The sequence below is a fragment of the Crocodylus siamensis genome, chromosome 1, assembly GCF_052110815.1.
Source record: "Crocodylus siamensis isolate JL-2025a chromosome 1, ASM5211081v1, whole genome shotgun sequence".
In the NCBI taxonomy this organism is placed as follows: Eukaryota; Metazoa; Chordata; order Crocodylia; family Crocodylidae; genus Crocodylus; species Crocodylus siamensis.
The window spans coordinates 234,442,776-234,461,579 of NC_143395.1; positions in this window are offsets into that span (position 1 = coordinate 234,442,776).

Here is an 18,804-nt window from a genome sequence, read left to right on the forward strand (position 1 = left end):
CGTAGAGGGCCATAAGACAGGCAGCCCAGGGCACATTAATATTAATTTTCTAAAATTTTTAGGTGCCCCGCAGGCTGGATAGAATGGCCTGGGGGGCCCATATCTGGCCCCCAGGCCACATTTTGCCCACCCCTGCTCTGGTGCCTGTGTTGGGAGTTACTTTATCCCTGCCTCAGACCAACAGGCTGTCTAACCAACACTCTGTAACGTGAGGGATAGTAACATAAGGAGAAGTGCAAAGTCCTGCACTTAGGTTGGAAGAATCCCTTGTACCAGTACAGGCTTGAGACCAACTGGCTAAGCAGCAGCTCTGCAGAAAAGGACCTAGGTGTCACAGTGGACAATAACCTGAATATAACCAGCAGTGCCAAGAAAGCTAATGCCATACTGGGCTGCAAAAGTAGGAGTGTTATCAGCAGTGTGAGTGAGGTGGTGGTGGTGGTGGAATCTCCACCCTTGGAGATTCCTATCTTTCCATGATTCTGTCTTCCCCAGGCCAATGAAGGAGTTCCTCTTTCTGGTACCGAAGGCTGGGAGGTTGCTAGATGAAGTGGATAGATATGGGCCTGGTCTTGGACAAAGCCTGGGCAGCAGCCATCTCCACCAGCCTGATGCGAAAATTGGGGTTTGTTTCTTTTGGAGGCTCACGAATAATAATTCCTCAGGCACACGTTATTAGCAACACAAAGGGTATATTTGCAAATAGGGTCAGAGTGGAGACAAAAGACCACTCTGCCCCCGAGGAAAACTCTTAGCTAGCTTTTATCTCCTTCTCCTGGGCACGTGTGCAGAAACAGGAACTCTTACAACTCATTTCCGGTTCATACAAACATACATGAAATGACGTCACGTCATCCGTCGCATGTGCATTATAATTAACTACTTAAGTATGCGGGGCGGATAGGCATATATGCATTAGCTAATTACGCATGCTCAGAAAAGCCCTTAGGTCACCAAAAGTTGAAATCCTCTCTCTCTCAAGGACACAGTCATTTGAATTACAGCTTCTGTAATCTACATGAGAAAGCAGAGGGAGGCTTGGGGGGAGTATAAGAAAAAGATAGTAAATTTGCCAGAGGGAAAAGGGAGTGATACTTTAGCACAAAGAATCCTTGGTAGTGTTTTTTTTCCTTATCAGGTACGAGATACAAACTGTGCAGTTCTAACAACACTCTATTCATTATGCATTCCCAGTAATATTTCTAACAAGCCTGCCCACCTCTCAAGATGGTTCCACCATCATCCTGAATTGAATGGACAAAATCTGCCCTCTCTGTCCCTGTGCATGTAACCTCTGCTGCTGGGAGCTGGACGTAGGTCTAGGGCCGAAATAATCTCTGTCCTGCCAGTTCGAAATGCAGGGCTGGCCCATCCTATACTGGGTCCCCGCAGCCAGGCGGAGAGGCCACAGCCCTTCCCACATTTGGCAGTATAGCCCAGCCACCACCCCTCCCCCCGCATCAGTGTACCAGGATGTTGGTTTCCTTCCCAGTCAAGCTGGGGAGGAATTGCTGGCCCCATCCCCAGCCCTGGGGAGGGATCAGGGGGCCCCATAACTACATCTTGCAGGGGGCCCCAAAAAATTGTGGGCTAGCCCTATCCAAATGAATGACTTGTAGTTTGTTCCCCCTCCTCCCACAAATCTGGAGGTGCATCTTTTTTTGCATTTTTTGCTTGGCTAGCTCTCCCTCCTACTACTACTACTACCTCTTTTCCACCTCCCACCACGTCCTCCAAACACACATACCTCTGTGTCTAAAGATGTTTTGACTTCTCTGATCTGTTCCTTTACAATGATGAGGTCCAGAAGACCCCATGTAACTTCATCTCTTCAGGAGCCAGAGCTGTAAGTAAAACTGTAATTATTGTTGGACCAGAATAAAGCCATGAATATTGGTAATGCTCATCTGTGACCCAACACCTTTGGTTTCCAGAACTGATTCTAACAATGCCATCTTCAAAACTATTCATGTTCAGACTGGTTCTGCAAAGGAGAGTCAGCCTGCAGGAGGTAGGTTTGTTAGTATGGTGACTAGAGCACTATCATTACACACACATCCAACCATCCAGCATGGGACTACTTTGCTGTCTACAAACTGTTTCTGTCCACAGTTCTTATTGGATACTATTGGAGCCCTCTGTCAATTGTACTATTAATTTGCTGTTTTTCTTCAACCACCCCAACAGGAATATGCTGCTCATTTGAAAACCATCTTCTATTTTGTATTAAATCTAGCAGTGGAGTTGGATTAGGAAACTGTACCACTGAAATCTTGATACAATTCCCCAACCCCCTGAAATTTAAATAGATGAACAATTTGCTAGAGTCTGCCTTCAGTGACTTACTTTGTCACTGAAGGCAGAAGAGCCAATCTAGTGACTTTTGGCAGGCAGCTGAATTCCTTATAACAGACCAGATTGTGATTTCTACCTGAGTCTTCATGTATGGAGGGGTTTTTTTGCAGGGTTTGAATTATACTTTGACTCTGGGGGACGGATGGACAGGGATTTGCAAAATAAAAAAAATTTAACAGTTTCTTGATTAACAACTCCACCTAAGGGAAGGAGCAATTTGATTGGAGACCCCCACCCCGGTTTATGGTTTTTCAGATCTTACGGGGGGCTCTTGTCTCTTATGGGGGTGGTGAGTCCCCTTGAGCTCCTCCTTAATTCATGCCCTGGTTTGTTGTCCTAAATTTAATCCTTGACAAAGCAATCAGAATTGGTTAAGTAGAAGAAATCACCAAATCTAAACTTAAGCTTAAGGGCAATGGACAGCCTTCTGACAGTGGATGTAAGGGAGAATTGACAATGCAGGAAAACAGACCTTGGACAAAAGCAAATGGACCTCAAAGTGGGAGTCTCCAAACAAAAATACAGGGAGTTGTGTACACTACAGTAAACCATAGAAGCCATGCAGTACCTGATAATCCAAAAAGATATGCAAGAACTGCAATGGATTACATCACTTGAAGAGTCCGCACACACCATCAGAGTGTGCAAAGCATGGATAGAAAGGATGATCACTGCAGTCACCATGAAGTCACAGGCACATTTCATAAGAGAAATGAACAGTGCTGAGCAGAATGCATTGAAATGATCAGCCTAAAAGCAAAAGGATGCTTGCACTAAGCTGAATGTAGGTGCATAATTTAGTATTGGGTCAGAAACTGACATTGGACCTGAATGAAAATCCACAGTAAAATTCAGAGTTTGCAGTCATGATTTTTCTTGCTCTTACTGAAAAAGCTTAGGACTTTAAATGCAAATAAAAAATTGTGAACAATGCAATGTTTTTAATAGGACCTGGATTAAAAAGTATCCATTAGCCTCATCAAGCAAGTATAGACCTGTTTTGTTTTCTGGGATTTTTTTTGGGGGGGGGGCTGCAGGTGTTAGTCCCAGGTCCCTCATGATGAGGAAAAGTCTGAGGATGTCTCCTTGGAGCATTCTCAAAACAGAAGAGATAAAAGAGCTGTACCTCTTGAAGGCATGTAGGTGTTAACGTCTAAATAGATGGTTGTGGGGGGAAGGAATAATAAAATACATTGGTTCTTTCCAAAGATAAGCCCAAGCTAAATAAATAGTTACACAGGAAATAGCTTCTTCCTAATGTATATTAACACATCAAGGCACAGAGGCAATTCTTAGTATATTTTCAGACCTATCAGCAGCATATCACCTGTCTTAAGAATAAAAAAGGTGTGTGTGGAGGGAGAGGTCATACAAAGCTACATTAGAATGATAAGCTATGAAGGGAAATGTGTATTTAACCTACCTGCTCAAACCAGCAATCTGACAGGACTACTGTGGAAAGATGTTTAATGGCCATGGAATGTGCATCTTCTGAGGAAAATATAAGTGAGTGGAGAATTAGAGCAGCTATGAAAGTAGAAGTGGAAAATTATACTGACTACATTCACTTCCAAGGAAGGTACTGGTACATTCTTCTTACAATAGCATGATCATAACGTGAGGCTAGTAACTTTTTGCATTCGGTATTAATGCAAACTGAACAGATATTTTGCCAGAGGAAGGCACTTGGTGTTAATTCAGGGCAGTATTTGGAGGGGAGGGAAGGGGAGGGGAGGGGAGGGGGAAGAAAAGGTAGAATGCAAAATGAAGCAGTGGATAAGCCACTTACTGCTGTTGCTCGAAAGGATCTGACAAATAACCTCTTAGAGGGAGGCTATTTCCTCCACCCTCACTGCAAATATAATTTGCAAATTTGAATATTCACTTGGAAAAAACATAGTAAGGGGCATGCTTTCTAGTGCATCTGACAGAAGTATAGCTAGATAAAAAAACAACAGAGTTAGGTCATGTGTTAGCTTCCTTGAGCTGGTGGTGCAGAACACTGGTATCTGGTTTCAAATGAAAAATAGAATGAGACTTCCAGAGCTACAGCTGAAAAGCAAACATGGCAAAATATAAGTGAAGGCTATTAGCATAAGGTAGCAAGGACCACATATTTTCAGCTTGTGTTATCACTTGAAGGGCAGCTCTCACTACTAAATGGCATTTGTTTAAAGGCAATGAGGACTATAATCCCTAAAGTTACAGAAACGTGTGAAAAAGGATACATGAAGTTGATGTAAAGGACCAGAGATATTTTTATACTAGACTCAAAGGAACAACTTCAATAAAGGATCTTTAAGGTTTGCATATTGCAGAAATACGGACCAAGTCATGCAGGAAAGCCCATGATGGTGCTGCAGGAAAAAATGCTTCTTACCTGTCTTGGAATAAAGTATGACTTCAAAATAAAGTAGTTAATAAAAATGTAACAAAAATTGACCCTGTTCCATGTTTATCACCAAAAATTATTGAACATCAAGGAAGCAAAAATTATCAATTTGTTCAACAGGAAACTGAAACTGAATGTGTCAGTACAGTCGGATACTGATCTTAGTCTCTGGGACTTGCAGATCCCAGTGACCAAGAGACAGTTAAGGCAAAATTAAACCTGATCTGATGTTGTGTCCCAGGATCTGCACCAACTTCATAAAAATAATGCTATATATTTATTCAAATATAAGATGACCCTGATTTATAAAATGGTTCCCCAAAAATTAGATTCTATATGTGGAAAATTTGTAATTGTTATCATTTTCCAGGTATAGAATCAAATTATTGGAGGTTTGCCTTGTCTTTGTCCCCTTCCCACCACTGCAGCAGGGAAAATAAATCTGGAGGGGTCAGATAGCCCCCCCTACCCCAACTCTTTCCTGTCAGACCCTCTCTCCCTGAGCACATGAAAGCAAGGGGAAATTTTGAAAACAATGACCTTGAATTAAACATACCTATAATCATTTGCATATCAGCACATTACCACAGGTACTCATAGACTTAGTTCATCCAGAGGCGATGCATCTTTATGTTTTTGGAAACTGCTGCAAGTTTTAGCCCAGGTACTCACTCCATAAATATATTTTTAAGCAGTACTTTTGTACCTACTTACATATAGCACAGACTACATGTGATGTTAGTCCAAAGCCAAAAGGATCATGTTTTGGGTTGGGTCTCAGCAGTCAACAACATTTCAAACCATGATGCCCTCATAGCTCAGCACTGCTCAGTATGTGCATGTACTCTGGGTACCATGGGTGGGTACCAGACACCCCCACAAAAGATCCGCGTGCTAGTGAGCCCCTCAGTCATGACTGGAACTGGGTGTTTTTGTCACAAACTCTCCATGCTGATTGAGGGGAAAAGCTTTGTCTTTTCTGGGAAGGTGGGTGAGAAGGAGGCCACAGACAATAGCGGTATCATGCGAGGTTACCTGCAGTCATGTGAAACTGTTACCTTAACCACTCACTGCAGAAAATTAGGTGACATCTCTAAGTCCCAAAAGGAAGAATGAAGACAGGCAGTGAGTCCTTTTTTTTGTCTCTAAAAGTTTCAGGCTGGCAACCGTGGAGATGGCTAAGATTCAGGACATGATGTAAGCAGAGCTAGTGGATGCTACCACTGCCTGGTTTTGATGTCTCAAGGGAGACCAACAAGTTCATGTGACAGTGCCTTGGGGATGAATGAAACATGGGTGGGTAGTAGCAGATTGTTCATATGCATATGGCATTCTGGATTATGCTTATGTTTGTTCATTGCCAACAATATTGCGAAAGGCTCTATCAAGAGCCACCTGGAACTGGTTGTTATGAAGAGGCCTGTGCCACAAAATGTTCCTTAGTTAGAGTTCAAGCAGGAGTGAAGCAGACCTCTGTCAGACTCCTTGGTACTGAGAAATTCCTGGGCAATATGTGGTCCAGGAGCTTTCCCTCAAAGAACTGAGCAAGATGAAATTGTACAAACTTAAGTAAACTACTGCCTGCCAGTGCAGAGGCTTTTAGTGTTTCAAATAATTCTGTGCACCCCCAATTCTGGATCTGTCCTTAGCACATCCCTGCTCCTCCTGAAGGTCTGGAAGTTCATATCCTCCACTCTACAATTCCAAGGCATGAAAAAGGAGCTAACCCACTGCTTCATCAAAAAGGATGAAGCAGCAGAGCTTTCACTAGGCTTTATCTACTTCCTTCTCATCTGAAGATGGCATTGGCTGCTGTTTTCCATACTCAGATGTTTTTGTGAGTTGTGGGGAGAATCATAGAAAGAAGGACTGGAAGGGACCTGTAAGATCATCAAGTCAAATCCCCTGCCATGAGCAGGAGGTAATAGGCTCAAGCGAGCTCAATGAGGTGCTTGCCCAGCCTCCTCTTGAAGCCTGCTAGGGATGGCGATTGCACCACCTCTGCTAGAAGTGCGTTCCAGGTTTTGGTTACCTGTATGGAAAAGAAGTTTTTCCATATGTCTCACCTAAACTTTTTCCCAACTAGCTTGTGCCCATTGGTCCTCGTCTTCCCAAGGGGTGCTTTTCTGAAAAGTTGCTCTCCCAGATCCTGGTGTTCTCCTTTAACATAGTTGTAGGCAGCTATCAAGTCATCCCTCAGCCTTCTTTTACTCAGACTGAACAAACCCAGGTCCTTAAGTCTTTCCTCATAAGGCCTACCCCCCCAGGCCCTTGATCATGTGGGTGGCCCTTCTCTGCACCCTTTTGAACTTGTCCACATCCTTCCTGAAGTACTCCAGCTGTGGCCTGCCTAATGCCAAATAGAGGGGGAGGAGCACCTCTCTGGATCGGTTGGTGACACATAGGCTGATGCACGCTAGAGTTCTGTTTGCTCTGTTGGTGACTTCCTCACACTGGTGGCTCATATTCATTTTCTGGTCAATTGTCATCCTGAGGTCCCTTTTGGATGCATTGCCAGCCAGTGGACCAGCACACATCATATAGGTATGCTGAGGGTTCATCCTTCCCAGATGAAGGACCCAGCACTTGTAGCTATTGAACCTCATCAGATTGCATTCAGCCCATAGGACCAGCCTGCCAAAGTCATCCTTGTCCTGTCCTCAGATATGCCCGCTTGTCCCCACAGCTTGGTGTCAGCTGCAAACTTAATTATTGCGCTTTTCACTCCCTCATCCAGGTCATTGAAAAAGATGTTAAAGGCAGAAAAGGAGAGCTCTGCCTTCAAAAGCAGCCATTATGATTGGTTGCCTTTCCTACTTCACTGCCTTTTGGAGAAGTTGAGCCAACCAGGTGACTCCTTCCATTAGATAGGACTGAATCACATGGCCATGGGAGTTTTCAGTCATGACATTGCATGACATTTCAGTCATCATGACATTGTCACTGGCAACAAATTGCAGAAGTTGGCAATGTTTCTTGCATCTTTCCCAGAAGGAAATCAACTCTGATCTTTAGTCAGTTCTTGGTACTGCTTTCTGAATTGAATGATGTCCTACTTGCAGTGCCCAGTTGTACACTGGGTTGGCCTGAATTACAGTGTTTGGCACTGAGTGGATCTCCTTTTTCTGCAGACAGATGCCTACTCCTTTGCCTCTAGCCACCTTGCAGCATATTCACACAAAATCTTCTGTTCTTGATGAAAATTAAGTTGTCAGTTGAATGATGCTGTGGAAAAAAATGATAGTGTTTAAAAGAGTATGCAGATGAGCAATCTGATGTGTTCAGTGCTTTTAATAATAGTAAATTCCTCTGGCAGACTTGATAGCTGGTCACTAAATTGCAGTTCAAGCTACACTGCTAATGTACTCTGGTAAAAGCTCATAGCCAATTGTACCTTTAACCCCTTTATGAGCACTTGCTCTTCCAATGTTACATCTTTATACTCCTGTAGTGATGCAACTGAGTTAAATTGCTGTGATTTTAACCATGACTGAAGCAGGATTTAAGATGCATGGTTTTGCTACATTTTGGCTGCATCTACATGAGACACTTACTGTGCAGTAGCTTGTTAGTACTGCGTAGTAGCGTTGTGGGGCAGGAACCATGATGTGACACTACTGCTCAGCAGTAACAAGTTACGGAGCAGTTAGTATGGCTCAGAAGCCATACAGCGATGCTATTTAGTTCTTGGCTATGCAAGTACTAAATGACTACACAGTAATAACTGCACAGTCAGGCTGTCCTGTAGACGCAGCCTTATATTACCACAGGAGCATGCAAGTGTATCAGCTACAATGTATCAATTTGTATCAGTATTATTTTATAGTGATGCATTTGTTACCAGAGCAAGGCTGTAAACCAGGGATTTCCAACCTTTTTGAATGTGGGGCCAGATCATGAACTTTTTATCACCAAGTGGGCTGGCCAAAGCCCCCCCCCCCCACATTAGGAAACTGCTGAGGCGCTGGGGGAGGGACAAGGGGTGGGAACAAAAGTAAACAGTGTTTACTTTCATTTCCCATTGCAGCAGCTCGGGCCTCAGAAAATGGCTTGGTGGGCGCCACGTGGCGGCCCACGGGCCGTATGTTGGACAAGCCTGATGTAAACCATATTATGACTTCCTTAGGGTACCTAAAGCCAGTATAGTACTTGGAATGAGGGGGGAGCTGTGACCGGGGCAGCAGCCTCAAGCGCTGCCTTTTGGGGTGGGGACATAGAAACATTTCTCCTCCCCACTACCAGCCTTTACTGCTGTTTCTATAGCTTTGATCCATTGCAAGCCTTCAGAAAAGGGATCAACTGTGGCTTAGTTTTAAACTGGAGTACGAGCTGTATCTGCAGTGTAATTCTAAGATATGAGTTCAGTGTGAGCCTGTTTACTTCCACTTACAGAGCTGCTGATTCAAATTATGCCCTTATATCCATATGAACAGCATCTTTTTCTCTGTACTATCTGCACATTTTTAATTCCTTTTTTTCTGACAAACACAAAGTGATATTACTCTGTGTGTGTATCAGTGTAACATTTTTACATTGGCTTCATTTTATGAGGATGTATGTCTCAGTCACCCTCAAGGGAAGTGCCCAAACTGAAGTCTAGGATTCTTCTTGGAGATGCAGAGCTATGCTGATTGCAAGGGATTCAGTATTTCAGTGTCTCTGTGCAGAGCTTGGAGGTGACAATGAAATGCATCCATTTTGTTCCAAACTAATTGTGTAGGAAGAACGGGAGGAGGCTTCACTCTGAAGCAGAGAATGCTTCATTCTGAAGTCCTTCAAAGGAGCATCCAAACTGGGGGCAATAGTTTAGGTTAAGGCTTATGGTTTTCTTTTTTAAGTTAATGATAAAGGAAAACACAAAGAAGCTGGTAAGTATGGACTACAACCAAAGTCTGTATACTCCGCTTGAAACAAAATAGGTGCTTTGCCTGCTTAGTTAGGCTTCTTCTATGGAGGTGATGCTTTTTGTGTATAGCTTGTGTGCTAGTAAAATGGATTGATTTCTCTGAAGTTGCATACAGTTGCTTTATGCTTCTTAAGCTGAAGTAGACAGCAGATCTCTGCCATCCAGCAATGTCAGTTTGGATATCTAAACTTTTTTCAAATTTCTAAATTTGTAAAATTGCAAGAGTTCTTTCTGTGGTACGGGATATACTTTATTCATAGACTACAGTTGAGGCATTGACATTGGACTGGGAATCTTGAGGGGGTGACTCTCTTTACTACTCCCACCCCTTATATAGTCTTGGGAGTTAAGGGTACAGCCTCTGAATCAGAATTTCCTAGACCTTAAGTGCCAGAGGCTGCAAGAGAAAGGAGCAGTGGAAACAACACTGGTTATACCCTGTTCAGTCTTCTGTCCTTTCAGCATCCACTCTCTAACACTGTGTGACTCAGGCCTATTTGTTGCATTTGGTGAACATGAGTGTAGGGTCACCATGAATTTGTATAAGCCCCCCTTAAAAATGGAGGCCACTGAGAATACAACAACTGATTGCTTGGGACAAATAAAAAGGAATCAGGAGTGGGCATGAGGGTTACAGGTTCAAAACAAGATATCCAGAAGGGGATAACAACCAGAACACATTGGCTAGCATCCACTGCCCCCTGACTGAGTTGAGGGCTGTGTGACACAGTATAGTGGGCAAAATGAACCTGTGGTCTGACTCAGTGGGCTCATCTACATATGCAGTTACAGTGCATGAATAAACTGTGGATCTTATTGTCCAGAATGTATTGCTCCCAGGTGCACCATTTAAACATGCTTGGCATGAATAGAATCTGAAGCAATAAGCTCTGCATTTTATTCATGCACAGCATGTTGAGCTGTAGTGGAGCAGCCCTGGCTGGCAGGAGGCCGGGGGGTGGGGGGTCAGCCTACCAGACTAGGGTTACTCTCCTAAGCTCAGCGTGCTGCAGAGGGGCTGCATGGGGCATGAAGGAACTTCATTGTAGGGTTAACTGGCTGGCAGCAGCCCCACTGAAGCACCCTTGTGCCCCAGCCAGCAAGGCATTGTCTAAACATGCGCTGCTGTGGAGTTTTTTTACTCTGCAGCAGGATAGTACTTGTATTTATAATGTTAGTATTTGTATTTGAAAGTATTTACAAGTACTATCCTGCTGTGGAGTAAATTAGTTCACTCCAATCTAATAGGGGTGCACATGTAGATGCCGAGATGTTTACTGCACAGCTAATTAGTCAACTGTGCAGTAAATCTCTCATGTAGACATGCCCAGTAAATGGCAGTTCATGTGTTTTTATGTCTAATTAAACTGTAAGCTTCTCAAAGCTGTTACTTTGTACAGTGCCTAGCACATTGGAGCTACTAAGAGCTACCATAATACAAACAACACTTCCAAACTGCATTGGTACTAGAAGGTTGACTTCTAAGCTGTCATATGTAGGCAAAATTGTTGTTAATATGCCTGCTTACAGATCTGAACAATAACTACTTGTTTTTAAAGTGTGCATGATTTAAGTTACTTAATTCACCCTCTTCAAACCTAACAAATATTTCTGAAAGCTGTTCTCATTTGTGCTCTAGAACGTCTCATCTTCTCACAGGATCGAAGCTCCTGGTGATCTAACAAACTTCCTCTCTGAAGGAAAGGGGCACAGAAAATATTTGGCATGTGGAATTGTTGTTTCTCCAACAAAAAGTGCTCCTTGAAACAGGCCATTTTCACAGCACCTGTGCTGAAGCTAGGCAGGCTCCAGCTATGTGAGGATTCACCTGTGCATTAATAAGGGGAGTGCTCAGCTAGAGGCTGCTCCTATTTAAACCATCCTGGCCCTGGTTTGGGGGATGAGCACAGTTCCTCTCAACCTGCCCACGGCCGGTGAAAGGTGCCTTGGAGAGGATGAATAATTCAGTGGTTCAGAGACAAGCCTAGGATGTGGGAGGCCTGGCTTCAGTTCTGTCTGTAGGCTTCCTGTGTGACCTTGGACAAGTCACTGTGTCATAGTTCTCCCATATGAAATGGGAATAGCATTTCCCTGCTTTCTGGAGAGAACATAGCTTAGGAGAGGCTCTGTAGCTATTTGTGGCTATCATGTGGGGGAGGAAGAAGCTCATTCGCAGAATCCAAAGAGCTATGTGTGTTTTCTTGTGGAACTCCACGTGGGAGAAAGTGGCAAAGACCAAGCGGTACAAACCAAAATGGTCTGGAGGCAGAGGAATGCCAGACATCCTTCTCTTCCTGTGGGCCAAATACATGAGCCAGGTGTGCAAACTAGCAGCAGGGGTGGAATCTAACAGTGAGCTTTGTCAAGTATTTTGCAGGGCAGCTCATGTGACAGTGGTAGGTGCACATGGCAACCAGTGGGAGCCTGCGTCCCATGGTTTTATGAGATCCTGAAGCGCTTCTTCCTCCCCAATGTCCCCCATGAACACATATGATGAGCTTTTCTTCTTTCATCCTTCTTTCACTCAAACAAAGGGCTAACAGAACTGGACGGGCAATATTTTTTTTTCCTAGGACATTTTCAAGATTCAGACCTGTCCCTCTTTTGATTGGGGCAAAACTACTTGTGGGGTAGATCACTCCCACTCTGTCTCTGACTGACCAGAAATTCCATCCTAACCCTGAGAAATCTTTCCTGGAAAAAAAATCTTTCAAAACTGATGAATGCCCTACATGTTTTCAGAATTGCCAAATTAGCATTTTCCTGACATTAATATATCATTAAAAAACAAACAAACCCTCCTGATTATATCTGCTTCTGAGTACATCTGGCAATATCTCCAAACACCATCCATGTTGTATTTCACCATCAACCACTCCTCTTGAACCTTTGTTCAAAAAACAGTGGTAAACTTTCTTATAAGAGAAAATGTCTCCCTCTTATTCTGCCTTAGCTGTGAACAAGGTCTTTTCAAATATAAGAACAAGTTTCATCCTGAAGCAGGAAAAATTTCAGCCCCAAAGAGATCCTTTTTTTTGTTTGTTTTTTTTAACTTCATGATGGTAAATACTACTTCAAGCATGGCTATATGAGAGCTAATCTCACAGAATGTGTCCTGTGGTTGTTTTAGATGTCAAATAGTTAAAAGCAAATTATTTATTAAACCCCAAGCAATGTTTAATCTCATGAAAATGCTTTTGTTAAGAAAATGGCAACCTGCATGCTTATAGCTTCATGGCATTTGCCATTATTTTATCCAATCAGAAGTTACAGAATAATTACAGAGTTGTTATAGTCCAACTCTTTCTTGCTTATCATAGAGGGAAAGCAAGTTTGTTTGACTATATTTTAAGTTTACTTGTATGCGGTATAATTTCCTTCCTCTAATGAGACTTTGGGACTCCCAGTTTCTAATTTAGGGGGGAATGAGAGGAGGTATGCTACGATGTTCAGTCATTGGAGAACTCTTTTGGTATGTATGCAAACCCACTGTTTATGTCTTACTAAAAAATGGTTCCTTAACAATGCCCATTGCAGCTAATTTGCAACTGGATATTGTAAACATTGACTTTTAAAAATTTTAATAGAGCCCTGTGCAACTTAATTATCCATTATTGGCACTTGTTTTCTGCTGGTGAATAGTTTGAGGAAACTAAACTTTGTAGTAGCAAGGTCTCAGGTGTCAGTAAGATGGACAGATTCTTATTTCACAGGAGAGAAGCATCTCCCCTGTGTCACTTAAGTCATTTCTTCTTCTCAAGGGTATGATCACCCTTAACTTTGATATCCTGCTTATTTAAACTTCTACTGAAGAGTGTTCTCCAGCTTGTTTCCAATGACCTTTCACATTGTACAAGGAAAAGGGGAAACCAATCCTAAACTGGAGCAGAGTTCCCAAGTTATCTCCAGTGGGTCTTCTGCCTGCCGTGAAGTTCATCCTGGTGCCTTAGCAACTCTGCTGATTTCTGAGCCATGTGGTGTCCTCAGACTCTTGACTATTGCAGCCTCTATTAGGTCAGATGGTAAAACTACTTGGCTTCTGAGACTTAAGGTGTGGACACATGACACAATTACTCAGCTCTAATTTACTCCAGATTTTACTCTGTGGTAAGGAGTGGATAAACAATTAGCTCTCCCAAGCTGGCTGCTTTTAGTAGGAGCTAGGTAGGAACAGGTTCCTATCTAAGCACCAATAGGTATCCACTCCCAAGTGCCTGACCACTGAGTGGCAGAGGGAACCAGACTGCATAGACTTTAGCCCGTGGGCCAAATCCCACCCACCCATGAAGAGATTGGATCCTATCCTCAGCATGCTCCAGCCACATGAGCAGAGGAGCTGTCCTCGGGGTCTTTCTGCAGTTTCATTGGTCTGCTGAAGCAGGGGAGGCATCCCTAGGGTCTTACAGCTCGTCTGCTAAAGCTGGAGGGTGCGGCCTGCTGTGGGGGCTGAGTTGCAAGCAGTGGCCCATGGTGGCAAAAGGTTGCCAACCCCTGGCACAGAGCGCAGAAGTACCCTATAATGGAACCAAGTAGGAAACTGTGATTACCAAAATACACAAATGACAAGTTGGGGTGACTTTCATTGGTACATGGTTATTTCTCACTTTCTGTGGGATAACTTTACCGTGAATGGAAAGATTTAGGTCTATGAAAGCCTGTATTATTTATCTGTTCCATTCTTACCACAGAGTCAGGTTGGTTTGCTTTGCAGTAACCATGTTATGTGCCTACATCCTAACTTACCATTAGGAAAGACCTTAGGCTAAATTCATCCCTCACAACTCCACTGTCTTGAAGAGGTGCCCCAGGGATGGATTTGGCCTTCAGAATTTGACTCTCCACCACAATTTTACGCCTGCTTTGCAGAGAGGTAAGGGTCTATTACATGGGCAATGAGGCCCTGGACAATCAATTCTCCTACTCATGGGGCCTGATGTAGCAGAGGCAGGACACATGAGGTTGTTGAACAGCCTTTCAGTTGGAGTGGGGAAGCCACATCTGCCTTTAGAACAGAGGTTGATCTGTCCACTGGAAGAAGGGCTGGAAGCAAAAGCACCATACCTAATGGAAAAGAGTAGAAACTTAGGGATCCCTTGGCATTCCCAGCATTTGCTCATAGATTTTAAGGAGCTGAGATCATTTAAGGATAGAAAATGTATTTGGGAAAATCCTTACTGTCTCATTCACAGACCTGTACAGTACTGAAGGATCTGGCCTCACAGGTGGGGGCTGCAAAAATTGTCCTATTAGAATTTTCAGGAAAAAAAATCTTAGACTTAAATTTTCTGCAACAAGATTAGTCCATACAAAAAACCCCCAACAACATCAAAAACATAGGATTGGGTAATGACTTCAGTTATCTGAAAAAAATACCCCTGTGTGATTACCTGGGGTCCTACCCAAGAGTAGTGTGACCAGCCTAAATACAATCTGATCCTTAGACTTCTGAGTGCCCTCAGGTAACAGGGGTATGAGAGTACTTGGCATGTACTCTCATACCCCTGTACTATGCACCCTGTAGACTCAGACACCCATATCTTGTTCCATCCATGCCATCTGTGTACATCCACAGCTATCGCATCCATGGTAATGACTGCAGAAATGTGACAAACTGAATTTAAACTGTGGATGCAGGGTCAATTTGCACCTTGTAGACTGACCAAGGTGTGTGTGTAATAGATGTAGACCACAAATTTTTATGGGCTGGTGTTCACTCCATCAGATGCTGTGAAAGGAAGAGAGACAAATGTGAATACAAAAGAAAGGGAGAAGGGGAGAGGACAAGCAGTGTTGGGTAAAGTGAACAATAAACCCAGAAGAACAAAGGAGTCACAAAACTAATCCAAGTAATGGGATAAGAGTGCATAGTCCCTGCTTACACCATACTTAGCACAATCCAGTCTGTGGATGATTTGTCATTCCACAGTTCCCTGTTCTAATTAGTTTTTAAAGGTTTTCTGCCTAAGAACAGCCATCCTTAGATCAGCAATGGAGCGTTCAGAGACGTCAAAGTGTTCTGCCACTGGCCTGTGTAGCTGATGTCAGATTTGTGTTCGTTCATTCTTTCACATAGGGATTGCCCCTTCTGTCCAATGTAGACAGCAGAGGGGCACTGTGGGCAGCCACTGGCATAAATAACATTGGTAGAATTACAGATAAACCTCAGATGTTATCATCTGTGTTATTTGGTCCAGTAATGATGTGGTCTTTGTTGATGTTGGGACACAGAAGGCATCCAGGTCTGTTGCAAGGCCTGGTGCCTTGGTGAGACTGGGTGTTAGGTAGACTGTTGTTTGAGGTTGGGGGGCCACCTATAGGACTGTGTCCAGTTCTGGGTGCCGCACTTCAGGAGGGATGTGGACAACATGGAGAGGGTCCAGAGGAGGGCCACTCGCATGATCGGGGGCAGCAGGGCAGGCCCTACAAGGAGAGGCTACAGGACCTGAACCTGTTCAGCCTCCACAAGAGAAGGCTGAGGGGGGATCTAGTGGCCTGTTACAAACTAGTCAGAGGGGACCAGCAGGCACTGGTGAAGTCCCTGTTCCCCCGAGCACTACCAGGAGTGACCAGGAATAACGGTCACAAGCTGGCAGAGGGTAGATTTAGGCTAGACGTCAGGATGCGCTACTTCACAGTCAGGGCGGCTAGGATCTGGACCCAGCTTCCAAGAGAAGTGGTGCTGGCTCCTACCCTGGGGGTCTTTAAGAGGAGGCTGGATAATCACCTTGCTGGGGTTGTTTGACCCCGGTACTCTTTCCTGTCATGGCAGGGGATTGGACTTGATGATCTGCTCAGGTCCCTTCCAACCCTACTAATTATGAAACTATAAGCCAGGAAGTATAGATCAAAGTAAATTTGAAATGACCAAATATGGAAAATTGTGTAGGTAAAGAGCCTATTCTTCAGTTATGAACAAACTATGGGTATAGATAAAAGACCTGGGACTACCCTGACGTAATACATGTGAATTTTATACCCAGACATCAATTACTCCAGGGTGTCTAATAGACAGGCAGCTAGATAACTAAGGAGCGGCTGGCAGTAGGCTAGTGTTACAGGATCTTACCACCAGGTGGCAGAGGATCCCCAAATCTTGCTCAAAGGACTACACCCATACTGTCAGTCCAGTAGAGAAAGCTGCAGATTCATGAGAAGGTACACCAGTACCTGTGTACTTCAGGGTTTTTATTTTTTGCAGAGTACCCAGGAAATGGAGATTGACTTACATTTTGTGTCCACTCTACTTCTACATCAGTGCAATGACAGTGTCTAAATGTATTGTGTGTCCCTGAGTGTTTTTTATTCCAAATTGCTTGAGCTGTCTGTAAAAGTCTTCCCAGTTTCTTAAACATCAGTACATCCTTTTCCCACGTCACTGTAGCTCAGATGTGACTACAGGGATCTTGTTCCAAATTTCAATACTGAGCAAAGAAAATTTTCTGCAGAATTATTGTGTGAAGGGTGAAAAGAATTGGGAAATGGGAACATTGTATGAAAGGAAAACCTGGGACAACTTACCTTAGAAAAGTTGGCATATGATGAGTGTATATGCTTGATAGGATATATCATATCATATACATTTATATGATATAGAAAAAGATTGATCTAGAGAAGTCAGACTGGGAATTTCTGTTCTCTTGCTCTTGTAACGTAAAGGGAATGCTGCGGAACTAAAAGGCAATTATTTCAAAATAAACCAAAGGGATAATTTAATCTAGGGACAGACATTACACATGAAATGGCTTAAGTGATTGGTAACTGGTTTAAACCTGTGACAGAACAGAAGTTCAGTGCACATAAACCAGTTTCAAAATGGCCAAAACCAGTTTAAGGCAAGCCTGGATGGATATAGTTTCAAACATAACTGATTTAAGTTAAACAGGTCTATCAAACTTCTGTCCTAACTCCCCCACCCCACCAACTCAAGTTAACTCTCAGTCTCCCAGCATCCCAGGAGGCTATGCTCCTTCCCTGCAAACCCCATGCCCACCCCATTTTGCAGGCTGCGCAGGCTAAAACTTGGCCCATGCTGTCTGCTCCAGCTGGGCAGGGGCAGGGGCAGGCTGGTCCTGCCTCACTCCGCCCCTGGGCTATCACAGGACTGAGACAGCAAAGCCTCTGTTCTGCAGCCCTGGCCTTGCCTGTGCCTGTCAGCCTGGCAGGTTTGGGGGGGAGGTGGGGGAACAGGGCCCCCAGCCCAGTTCCAACCCCAGTCCCAAGCCCTGGTGTGCAAGGGTTTCTCCCAGGCCCACACCAGTCACTGATATGCAGTTGGGAGTGGGGGAGCAAGCCCTCCAGCCTGGGACCCGCCGGATCCCCATGCCTCAGTGGGAGTTCCCCTGCCCTGGGCAAGGTCCCTTGAGCCTTGCTGCCCATGCAGAGATGAAATTGCCCCCTCCTGCACCTCTATGCAGTTTGGCAATGACTTAGCCTTGTCCCTGCAGTGCTGGGGAGTGGAAAACAGTCCCCCCCAGCACAGGGCTGAGCCACCACTGGACTGCACTGAGGGGTGGGAGGGTAGAATTCCCCCTCTCCACCAGTGGCAGCATTTTGAAGACCCTGCCCAGCCTGGGGGAACACCCCCCCCAGGCATGGGGTTCCCTCCACATGGGCTCAGTGTTAGCTGAGCCCTGGGCAAGGGAATACCAGGGGATTGAGGGACATGTGCTGGGCAGCCAATCAGGGATGGGCCCTGCCCAGCTGCATTTAGGTCCTCTCAGCAGTGGCTGGCAGGCAGGGAGGCATGCCCTAGTGCCCCAGCTTCTGGTCTGGGCTTCTACAGGTATCTGAGTGCCTTTCTGGATTCAGAAGGTCACATCGGTTCACTTCCTTATTGGTTCAATCTATGCAGTTTAGAGAAACCTGCAAAGATTGAATCGATTTAGCCTGGGCTTTTCGACAGTCTGTACTTAGTCTCCATGTTTAATTGAATGCACTACTAGAGGAAGTCATGGGTGACTAGTACCTCCTGAGACTGGGGGGGCACAGTTTGTGGGCGGCAGTGTTGGCGGCAAGCGGCGACAGCCCACAGAAGCCAGCGGTGGTGTCGATGGCAAAGGGGTGGCAAGTGGCACTGCCAGCAGAAGCCTGGCAGTGGCATTGGCAGTGGGGCAGCAAGCAGCGACCACCTGTAGAAGCCGGTGGTGGCGGT